A 10,813-nucleotide genomic window follows, 5' to 3' on the forward strand; every position below is an offset into this window, starting at 1 on the left:
GATTGATTGGTTTTACTTCCAGCTTTCGCTCAATAGAGCTGTCCCAGGTAACCCAAGCTGGGCAACTGGACACTGGACAGCCAGTAGCTTATTGCCACAGGGCTCCTAGACTTTATGGTGGGGACGTACTGGCCAATAGGGACACATACACCCCTCCCACCATTAGCATGGGTCCTTAGTGTAAGTCGGAATAGGCTGGGTCCTCAACCCACTTATCACTGGCAAATACCCATACCCATTTGATGACATTAGTCAACATGACTGGATTACCTAGAGCCATATTTTACACCACTGAGTGGCTGGCCCTGCTACAGAGTGCAGTCTGTGATCCATGTTTTCCTGTTTTGAGAATACTGTGCACCACAGTAAATGACCAAATAATTTATTCTGTACATCTCTTCCCCCTGTAGGGCACCATCTAGAGTCTGTGCTGCTGCCCACAGCTCTATTCTTGGGTGAGTTTGAGATGGAAACACTCAGCATGTTTTTTTTGGAGGTGGGAGGAACCTCTCAGAGACACATGGAGAGCATGCAAACTCTTAACAGGCATTTGCCAAAGGTCTGGATTGAACCATGTAGCTTGAGCATGGGAGGCAAAGACCTTAACCACTATACCAACTGGATTGTGAGTGCGTGCGTGCATGCGTGTCTGTGTTTGTTTGTAAAGAATATATATATATATATATATATATATATGGTCTATACTGAAACATCGAATTTCACTAATTCGACATTTCACTATGTCTAAACCACTAAATGTAAATGTAAATAATCATGAAATCATCATTGAAAATAAAACAAACAAAGAAAAAATAAATACAGCTATCTTTACCCCCATATACTACCACTACTTTAATATATCATCTCTGAGCTCTCACAACAGTGGGGTAAAGGGAAAACTCACATAACTCATTGTGCGTGCTCTTGCACAGAAAACCCACACTGCAGCATACCAATAGTCAGTCCAGAGAAATAAAGATGCAGACAACAGCTCCAGCTGTAAATGTAACATACAATATTTCACATAATATTTGAATACTTAATATGGAAGGCATACAGTGCTGTAGAAGTTGTTGTATAAAAATGAAGGAGTTACCATGGCATTTTTAAGAAATAGACCATGTACATCTATACTTTGACTGAGTAGCAGCAGATGAAATACCAAATCATACTTGGGCATCCAAAGTAATAATAGACAGAAGTAAAACTTATCAGAGAACAGGCACTTAGAATTTAAGGCACAAACCCCCCACACAGCAGTATACCAATAGTAGTCTAAGTGAATATAACAAAAGATACAATCTGATGTTGTTAATCTTCATTCATTCATCACTGATGGGTAGTCGGTTCTGTCCTCGGAACCGAGTAGGCCTTATACCAAGCTCATGCCAGCCAAAAACCCTTAAGCTAAGCTTTTACCCATAGTGACTTTTCCCTGTTACCTCAGATCTCATTTGCCACATAGCTGTAAAGCCGCTTTCAAGCCAGCTCTCAGCTAAGTCTTATATTTTTTGTATTTTATAAAGCTTCCATATAAAAATTTTTTGTAGCTTTTCCCTTTTTATACTTATAGTCCATCGCTAGATTTTACCCTCTCTGACTTTCTGCTTGACTTTTCTCTTCAAATTACCTGTGGGTAATCTTAGTACCATTAGTGGTATGACCCTTTCTCCCTACCTGCTGTGGTAGCCCTAAAAATACCATTGTTGGTACTTCCTTTTTCTTTCTCTTTCTCAATATAAAAAAAAAGGAAAGAAATAACCTTTTGTTTTGTTCTATTCTTCCCTACTATATTTTTCTTGTGACAGTTTGTTTGATTTTTTTTCAATATGTCTGAGAAGAAGGGGGCTTCAGGCTTCAAGCACTATTTGAAATGTAGCCGTAAAATGCCTAACAGTGACTCTCATGATAATTGTGTTTATTGTTTGGGAGTTCCTCATCTCTCTGTGCAACTGCCTTGCTGTATCTGCCAGGGGTTTAGTTCCTGTACTATTAATGAAAGAAGAAATAAATTAATCCTGAAGGGCCTTCTTAAGACACCCTTTTCAGAGGCTCTTTCTGCATCTGAGGGCTCAACCCCTCCTGTGAAAGAAAAAAATAGACCACATTTGGTTCCTTCTTCACCTTCTGGTGATAAGGAGAAACAACTGAGACCAAAAAATACCAAAATTGTCTTTTTTGGCTCCAGGCCCAAAACCAGTTCCTACGGCACCAACCTTGGTACCATCAGCAAGCATAGTGTCATTGGCACCTGCGTCTGCACCAACAATGTCTACAGCACTGACCCTGTCTAAATTAAAAATCTTAACTTCCACACCTACCATTGGACCGAGTACCTTCATGGCGCCGAGCTTACCCACAGTGCCTGTCTCTATTGTGGGCACAAGCCCCTCACATGTCTCCAAATTTGAGACAGTGGTGCCATTAGACAATGCAGCACAGACCCGATACTCCCCATCAGTGTATCCTTTCCTGGGGCAGGTATATAGCCAGAACGGCCAGAGTCCCCATCGGGGATATCCACTAGATCCACCAGGAGCCATTCAGAACTAGGTGTAGTGTACCTTGTGGACCAGCTGTTGACAGCCAGGGGGGTGCTACACCATCAAAGACCCCATTCCTGTTCAGACTTGGGAATGTATCTCCACGGACCCCATCTTGTTCTCTTCCTTTGACCGTCTTGCAGGTTTTGAAGCGTTAGACACTGCCACCTGTTTCAGCCCCCACATCTTCATTGCCACTACTGGATCTCACTGTGGCCCAGGAGCTGTCCCTTTGGCCTTAGGCTCACTCGGAGCCAAGTTTCCTCAGGTCCAGGATTGGGCTACGGGCTCCACTGTGCTGGGTATGGTTCCGAGCCTTCTTGTGGTACCGTCCACGGTGCCAGGACTCCTGACGGTACCGATTCCTCTTGAGGCTCCATCCTTGGGTTTGGGCTTGGCTGAGCGGAGTGTAACATGGCCTCCGAGGTTGTCCTTCTTGGTTCCGGGCTCCCATCCCTCTGTGGGCGGGCCTGCTTTTCAAATGATGGAGAGGGCCCTTGCCTCTGTAGGCAAGTCTTCAGCATCGGACCACCAGACGTGTCCTCTCTCTGAGTTGCAGCTGACACAAGCCACCACTTTGGGATATGGAGCACAAGAGCCTCAGGAGACCCTACCGCAGTGTGCCCCTTCTTCAGAGTCCTCTTCAGAAGTCCCTGCTGAAGAGGTACCATGAAAGAAGTCATGCAGGAGGAAGCACGTGGACTCCCCTGAGGAGTCTCTTACCGAGGATCCTTGAAATATTGAAACAGAGGGGTGACTGGAAGCCCACAAATCCTTCCTCAGAGGAATCCATATTCCTGCAGGTTTTTCATGCTGAACCATCTACCTATTGAGTGACCTTACCTGCAGATGAGCTAGTTCAGCTCGTGGTGCAGCACATCTGGAAGAATCCTGACTCTGTTGAGCCAATCCCATGGAAGCCAGATAAGACCCCCCACCCCCCGAGAGGAAAGCCCACACTGGTCTAAAGGTCTGCCAGTAGATGCGATGGTGGTGGCCGCGGCCACAAAGAAAGAGCTCACCGAAGAGAGCCAGACTGTTCATCCGCCTAACAGGGAGTCTGTGGCGGTAGACAGGTTAGGGAAGTGAGTTTTTGCTTCATTGACCTTTGCCATATGGTCTTTGAACTACCTGGCACATTTTACTAGGCTCCAGAGAGACTTAATTTCCAAACTGTCCAGAACTTTTTCAGGACAAGTGTCTGACGAGGTACGTGACAAAGTTGCCTTGCAGCTAGCAACCCTGGAATTGATATCTAACTCATCCATGAGGTTAATATCCCATGCAACCGAAGGGGTGGCAAGAGCTGCGGGTGCAGGCGTAGTTATGAGACGTCACACCTGGATGCACCTTTGTGATTTTTTTGCTTCGCAGCTAGCAACCCTGGAATTGATATCCAACTCATCCATGAGGTTAATATCCCATGCAACCGAAGGGGTGGCAAGAGCTGCGGGTGCAGGCGTAGTTATGAGACGTCACACCTGGATGCACCTTTGTGATTTTGCAGATCCCTTTAAGTCTTCCTTCCTTAATGCTCCAGTGGAAGAGTCTTCCCTGTTTTGTCCAAAAGTGAAGGATAATCTAGACAGGTGTGAGAAGGATGTCAAGACCATGTCTGCCGTAGGTGTACCCTTTTCCACCCCCCAGCGTTCTTACACCAGGAACCAGAGGAGTGAAAAGTTGTGGCACAAAAAGTCTCAGGGTCCTTTTTGTGACACGTGGAGAGTTCACCCCCAGAGGCAGAGGGGGCAACTCTTCTGGAAGACGCCCCTACAGAGGCAGAGGGGCTCCATGTAACCAAGGACCCCGAGATTCTTTCTCTGGACAACCCTACCAGCGCTCCTGAAGAGCGGCCAGATTGCTTTCCTGTGGAAGAGTCGGGGGACGTTTCTCTCTGCACTACACTGCCTGGCAATCAATAACCACCAACTCTTGGGTGCATGAGATAATAACCAGAGGTCACCGCATTCCACTCCATTCCTTCCCAAAGCCACTAAGACGAATTCCCGATGTTTCACCCAGCCGGAGGGAAGAAGCAGCTCTAGAGGTAAAAAAGCTGTGTCAAAAAAGAGTCATCCAAACACCACCAGACCAGATCGGATCCGGATTCTACTCAAGATTCTTTTTGGTGCCAGAAAAGACATGGGACTGGAGACCAATCTTGGATCTCAGCACTTTAAGTACGTTTACACCCAAACAAAATTCTGGATGGTCACGGTTCAGTCCATTCTTCCATTGTTGGAAAGAGGCGATTGGATGTGCTCAATGGACCTTCAAGATGCATATTATTACATCAAAATGGACAAATGCTCCATAAGGCTTCTTCACTTCCAGCTGGGAGTCAATCATTACCAATTCCGTGCTCTGCTATTCAGCCTCCCTGCAGCCCCCAGAGTGCTCACCAAATGCATGGCAGTAGTAACAGCTCACTTGAGACTGCAAGGATTCTGGGTATTTCCATATTTAGATGATTGGCTCCTTACCACCGCTACCAAGCATATACTGGTAACAGCCCTAAACTGCATTCTCTCATTGTTAAAGTTTCTGGGAAATTCTATAAATTGTGAGAAATGCAACTTGACTCCGACCCAAAGCTTAGAATTCTTAGGGGTGATGTTCAGTACTCAGTCCTGTCTAGTCTCTCTCCCAGATCACAGATTACAAAGACTAAGGCTCCAGCTCTGAGTGATACTCTGTCAAAACATGGTTTCAGCTCGAGAGGTCCTTCAACTCCTAGGCTCAATGGCAACATCAATAACAGTAGTACCTCTTGCAAGACTTCAAATGAGACTCCTCCAATGGCTCCTGTTATCTCAGTGGTATCTGAGTCATCATCCTTTGTACTTTCTGATTTGAATAACAAATCGATGCAAACAGGACCGAATTTGGTGGATGAGGCCAGAAACAGAACTTTGGAGTCGCTCTTTCTACCCTTGTCAGCCCAAGGCCACTGTGACCACAGACGCTTCCCTGAAGGGGGGGGGCATTTTCGGGGGATGACAGTCCAAGGCACATGGTCAACTATAGAGGCCAATCTGCATGTAAATGTCCTAGAACTGAGGGTAGTGCTTTTAGCATTGTAGGCATTTCAATCTGTGCTTCCTTTTGGAACAAATGCCATCCAGTCAGACAACATGGCAGTAGTCTGGTATATCAACAAGCAAGGAGGAATCAAGTCCTACCCATTGTGTCGAGAGGCCATGAGAATTTGGCAATGGGCAATAGCTTCCAACCACTTTCTGATTGCAATGCATATTCTCGGGGATTCCAACGTGATTGCAGACAAGCTGAGCAGATCTTCTGTCTCACGCGTGGTCCCTCAATCTGAGCATAGCGGTGAAGATCTTCAGCCATTGAGGCCAGCCTTGCTGCGACCTATTCGCCTCCCTGTCAAACCACAAATGCAGCAGCTATTTTGCCCTAATTCCCCCGCAGGGGGAGTCCACGAGGGATGCTCTAATCCATGATTGGCCCATGGGACTTCTGTACGCTTACCCTCCCCTTCCCCTGATCCCCCAATTCTTGAAGAAAGCCCTTCAGTTGAAAAGCAAAGTGATCCTCATTGCACCTTATTGGCCTTGACAAGTGTGCTTCCCATTTCTCTGGCCTCACTTACTATGCTGCCCATGGATTCTGGATCCATTCCAACCCCAGATATGATTTCTCACCCCTAAGGGTTGAGCCCCCGCAACATAACCAGCTTCAAGCTGACAAGCTTGGTTTCTCCACTTCCAATGATCGCCAGGCAGAGCAACCTTTCCTCTCCAGTGCGTAACATTATTCTGGCCTCTCACAAGGCATCCACCAGGAAAATATATCTTAGCAAATGGAGAAGGTTTTTAATTTGGTCTAAGCAGAGAAAACTAAACCTGTATTCAGCTCCAGTCACAGCAGTGCTAGATTACTTATCAAAAGTTTTCAAAGAGGGAGCTGTAACATCCACTATTTGAGTTCACCTAGCTGCCATTTCAAATTTCCATAATGGTTTCAAAGATTCCTCTTTAATCTCATATCATCTATGTAAAATCTTTCTAAAAGGAGTCTCTCACATTAGACCTCCAATCAAACAACCAATAGAACCATGGAGTCTCACACTAGTCCTCCAGTCTTTGACACAACCTCCCTTTGAACCTGCAGCCACCTTTGACATCAAGTTCTTATCCTAGAAATCTCTTTTTCTGGTGGCCATCACGTCAGCTAGATGCAATTCTGAGCTTCATGCATTATGCATAAAGCGCCCTTATTTGATTTTCCACAAGGACAGAGTATCACTCCAGACGAACCCTTCCTTTCTTCCCAAAGTTATTTCTGATTTCACTATTAACCAGACTATCGACATGCCAGTTTTCTTCCTTAATTTTTTGAATAAAGGAGAGTACTGTCTGCATTCATTAGACATGCACAGACAGTTGAGATTTTATCTTGATAGGACAAAAACAATGCGCAAATCCGACCAGTTATTTGTATCATTCTCTGGTCCTAAAACGGGAAAGTCAGTTTCTAAGGTAACTTTATCTAAATGGCTAAGAGACTGTATACTCTTCATCTACAGACAGTCAAAAAGCCCTATACCAGAGAAAATGAAAGCACACTCCACCAGATCAATGGCAACTTCTGTGGCTTTCCACTCAAAGGCTTCTAGGGATGATATCTTTGCAGCAGCAACGAGGGCTACTCCTAATACCTTTATCACTCATTACAAATTGAATTTGGTCTCCAGGGAAGAGGTTCCTTTGGTTCAATGGTGCTCAGGAATATTCTTCCATAAGGGCTGCCCGAGGGACACAGGGTAGCTGGGGACTCTGTCCCATCAGTGATGAATGAGTGAAGATTAACAACATCAGATAAAGAAGTTATGTGTTACCATAACATTCCATCTGTGTTGTACATCTTCATTTATTCATTACGTCCCACCCTCCTTCCCCCTCTTAGTGGCTCTTGGGGGATTCTTTGGGTCCAAATCCCACTTTAGGGTACTTGCTCAAAAAAGCCTCTGCTTTACTAATAACAGGCAAACTCGATCTGATGTAACAGTGAAGGGCATTGTGAGTAAAAGCTTAGCTCAAGGGTTTTTGACTGGCATGAGCTTGGTATAAGACCAACTCGGTTCTGAGGCTGGAACCGACTACCCATCAGTGATGAATAAATGAAGATGAACAACATAGATGGAACGTTATGGTAAGACATAACTTTTTTTTATGCACACACAAACACACATACATGTATACATACATATACATAGATATATATAGGTAAAAACTTCACTCTCCAAAGCCAAGAACACAGCATCCATGGGACCTGACAACATCCGAGGCTGCCTTCTACATGAACTACAGAATGAACTGGCATCCCACCTAAGTACCATGTTCAATCATAGCCTCACCTCAGGCTTTGTGCCTATTAAATGGCGCATCGCGGCAGTTATCCCACTCCACAAAGGGGGAGGCCACAACAGACCCCTGGAACTACCGCCTCATTAGCCTAACGAGCCTTGTCTGCAAGGCCATGGAATGTATCATCATGGAACTCATAAACAAAGACATTGGAAATCTCCAAACCCTGGACCCCACACAGTTTGGGTTTGTAAAAGGCAGATCATGTCTCCTAAACCTGATAGACTTCTTTGAAGTAGACTCCAAAGCCATAGATGAGGGTAAGGTGGTTCCACAGCCTATCTAGATCTCGCCAAGGTGTTCAACACCATCCCCCACTCTGGAATTATAGATAAACTCACTAAACTAGGTATAAATCCCTATGTCACAAGATGGGTTGCCAACTGGCTTACTGAAAGAACCCACACTGTGAAAGTAGCAGACTCCAAATCAGACTTCAGACCAGTGACAAGTGGAGTACCACAGGGTTCAGTCCTGGGTCCTCTCCTGTTTGGTATCTACTTCTGTGAAGTACAGGCTAACACAGAAGGTCTTTGGCTAACTAAATTCGCAGATGACTGCAAACTAGGAGCCATAATTGAAACTCCTAACGATGTGGACATCCTACAAAAGGGCCTCACTGAGACAGATGCCTGGTGTCAAAGACATGGTCTCAAGCTCAATGCCAAAAAGTGCATTGTCATCCCTTTTGGTAAAAATTCTGTACCCATGAACTACCACATAGACGGTAGTCTACTTAACACCGAAAGTGTGATGAGACCTTGGGACACAGGTGGACAGTAGTCTCTCCTTTGATAATCACATCGCCAAAGTGGTCAGGAAATCCTTCTACGTGGCACACCTCATCAAAAAAGGTTTCTCATCCAGAAAAAAAGAGGTCATTGTTCCCCTCTACTCATCACTCATTAGACCCATTATAGAGTACAACGCCCCTTTTGGTATGTACCTCACAAGACATCTACAACAACTGGAAAGGCCACAAAAATACCTCACAAAGAGGATTACTGGCCTCAAACAGATGCCTTACGCAGACAGTCTCAAAAAACTCCAGCTTTACTCCGTCGCATATCGCCTACTCAGAGGCGATCTCTGCATAACATACAAAGCTATGTCAAACCCAGAGCTGTTGGACATGCTCCACTTAAAGAAATCCCAATCCCGCCGAGCTACACGCTCTAGGGACCTAAACCTTGTCACCACAATAAACAGAACATGCTGGAGGGATAGATTCCTGTCCCAGAGATTTCCCGTACTCTGGAACAGACTACCTATCTATGTCAAACAGAGCTCCTCATTAGCACTCTTCAAGAAAAATCTTGATGATTGGATGGGTAGTAGGAAATTCACCCCTGGGATCACTTCTGTGGTTGTGCTTGACAGGGGCACAGGAAAATAATTTTCTTGGGTGGCGAAAGCTAGGGTACATTTTTGGCTAGGCTTGTATAGGCCCTAGGGCCAATAGCCTAGTACCTACCTATGAACCTATATATATATATATATATATATATATATATATATATATATATATATATGGGTCTACTTCATTTGATCGAAAGACCATTTGACCTAAACCCATTGGATCGAAATTTCATTTGATCGAAAACCAGTATTCGATGCATAAAACTGGGATTTGTCCCCCTCCCCAATGTCGTGCAACCCTGGAGTTGGTATATATAGTTAAGGGGGTGCAGCTTCCTTTAAAAGAAGAAAATAAAACATCACCCCCCCCCCCCACTATATATACCAAATCCAGGGTCGCACGACATTGGGGAGGGGGACAAATCCCTTTTATTTGCCTTGAATACTGGTTTTCGATCAAATGAAATTTCGATCATGTGCTTAGGTCAAATGGTCTTTCAATCAAATGAAGTAGACCCATACATATATATATATATATATATACTTATAAGACAAATATAACAAACATTACTCATAGATGCATATGTGTGTGTTTATGTAAGTGTGTACATGGATGCGAGTCTGTATTTGTATGCATTTGTAATAGCTATGTCACTTAGAAATTAGTTGGTATGCCTATGCTAATTCTAATTTTTTTCCTGATAAAATTATATTTCTGTTCGGCAGTTGCTGGAGATCGGTCCCTAACTTGTGCAGACTGTGAGAAAAGAAGTACATGAATTATGTAACCTTGTTGTATCTCATGTTGATGGAAACATAATAAAATGTAAATCTTCCGCACAGTTACTTTTCATTGATAAGTGTGTTTCTTTTTATTTTTTTAAGCATATTAATCTTTAAAACTGGGAAATGCTTTGTGGTATAAAGTGCTCCTTTGAATAAATGTAAATATTGTGGCTGACTGGAACTGAGAAGTTAAAAGAAAAGTATTCATTTTGCAGATAATAAAATACAGTTGGAGGGCTAGAGTTTAATATCAAGGGGGAGTCATGGAACATGATATGAAGATGTGGGTGCTGCTGGAGAATACAAAATATTGATCAGAGAGATTGTAGGCAAGCATTTTGAAAAACAGCTTTATTTTTTACTTTTATTATTATTGTGCTCTAAAATATACCCTAGCTGACATGCTGTGTCAGTTCTTGCAACATGAATCATATACATACAGAAGTTTATATTTCTGTGCACTCTCACAAGGTTGTTTTCCTATTTGTTTGATTATTATATAAAATAATGTGTCCATAGTAGTTTTATTTTCTTTTCTAATGCCGCCTTCCCTGCAGTAAAACTTTGTGACTGCAGAAGATTTTTTTTTTTTAATAGAAAATGTTTCCCATTGCAACAAATGCTAGATAATAGGAAGTAGAAAGTATTTTGGTACAGGAATGGATATAGATGAAAGTCTTGCTTGAGGGAGATGTACTTCAGCCATAATTTCCTTTCTGTTTAAGATCACGT

This window comes from Protopterus annectens, chromosome 17.part0, assembly GCF_019279795.1.
Source record: "Protopterus annectens isolate FY-2018-M chromosome 17.part0, PAN1.0, whole genome shotgun sequence".
Lineage (NCBI taxonomy): Eukaryota > Metazoa > Chordata > Ceratodontiformes > Protopteridae > Protopterus > Protopterus annectens.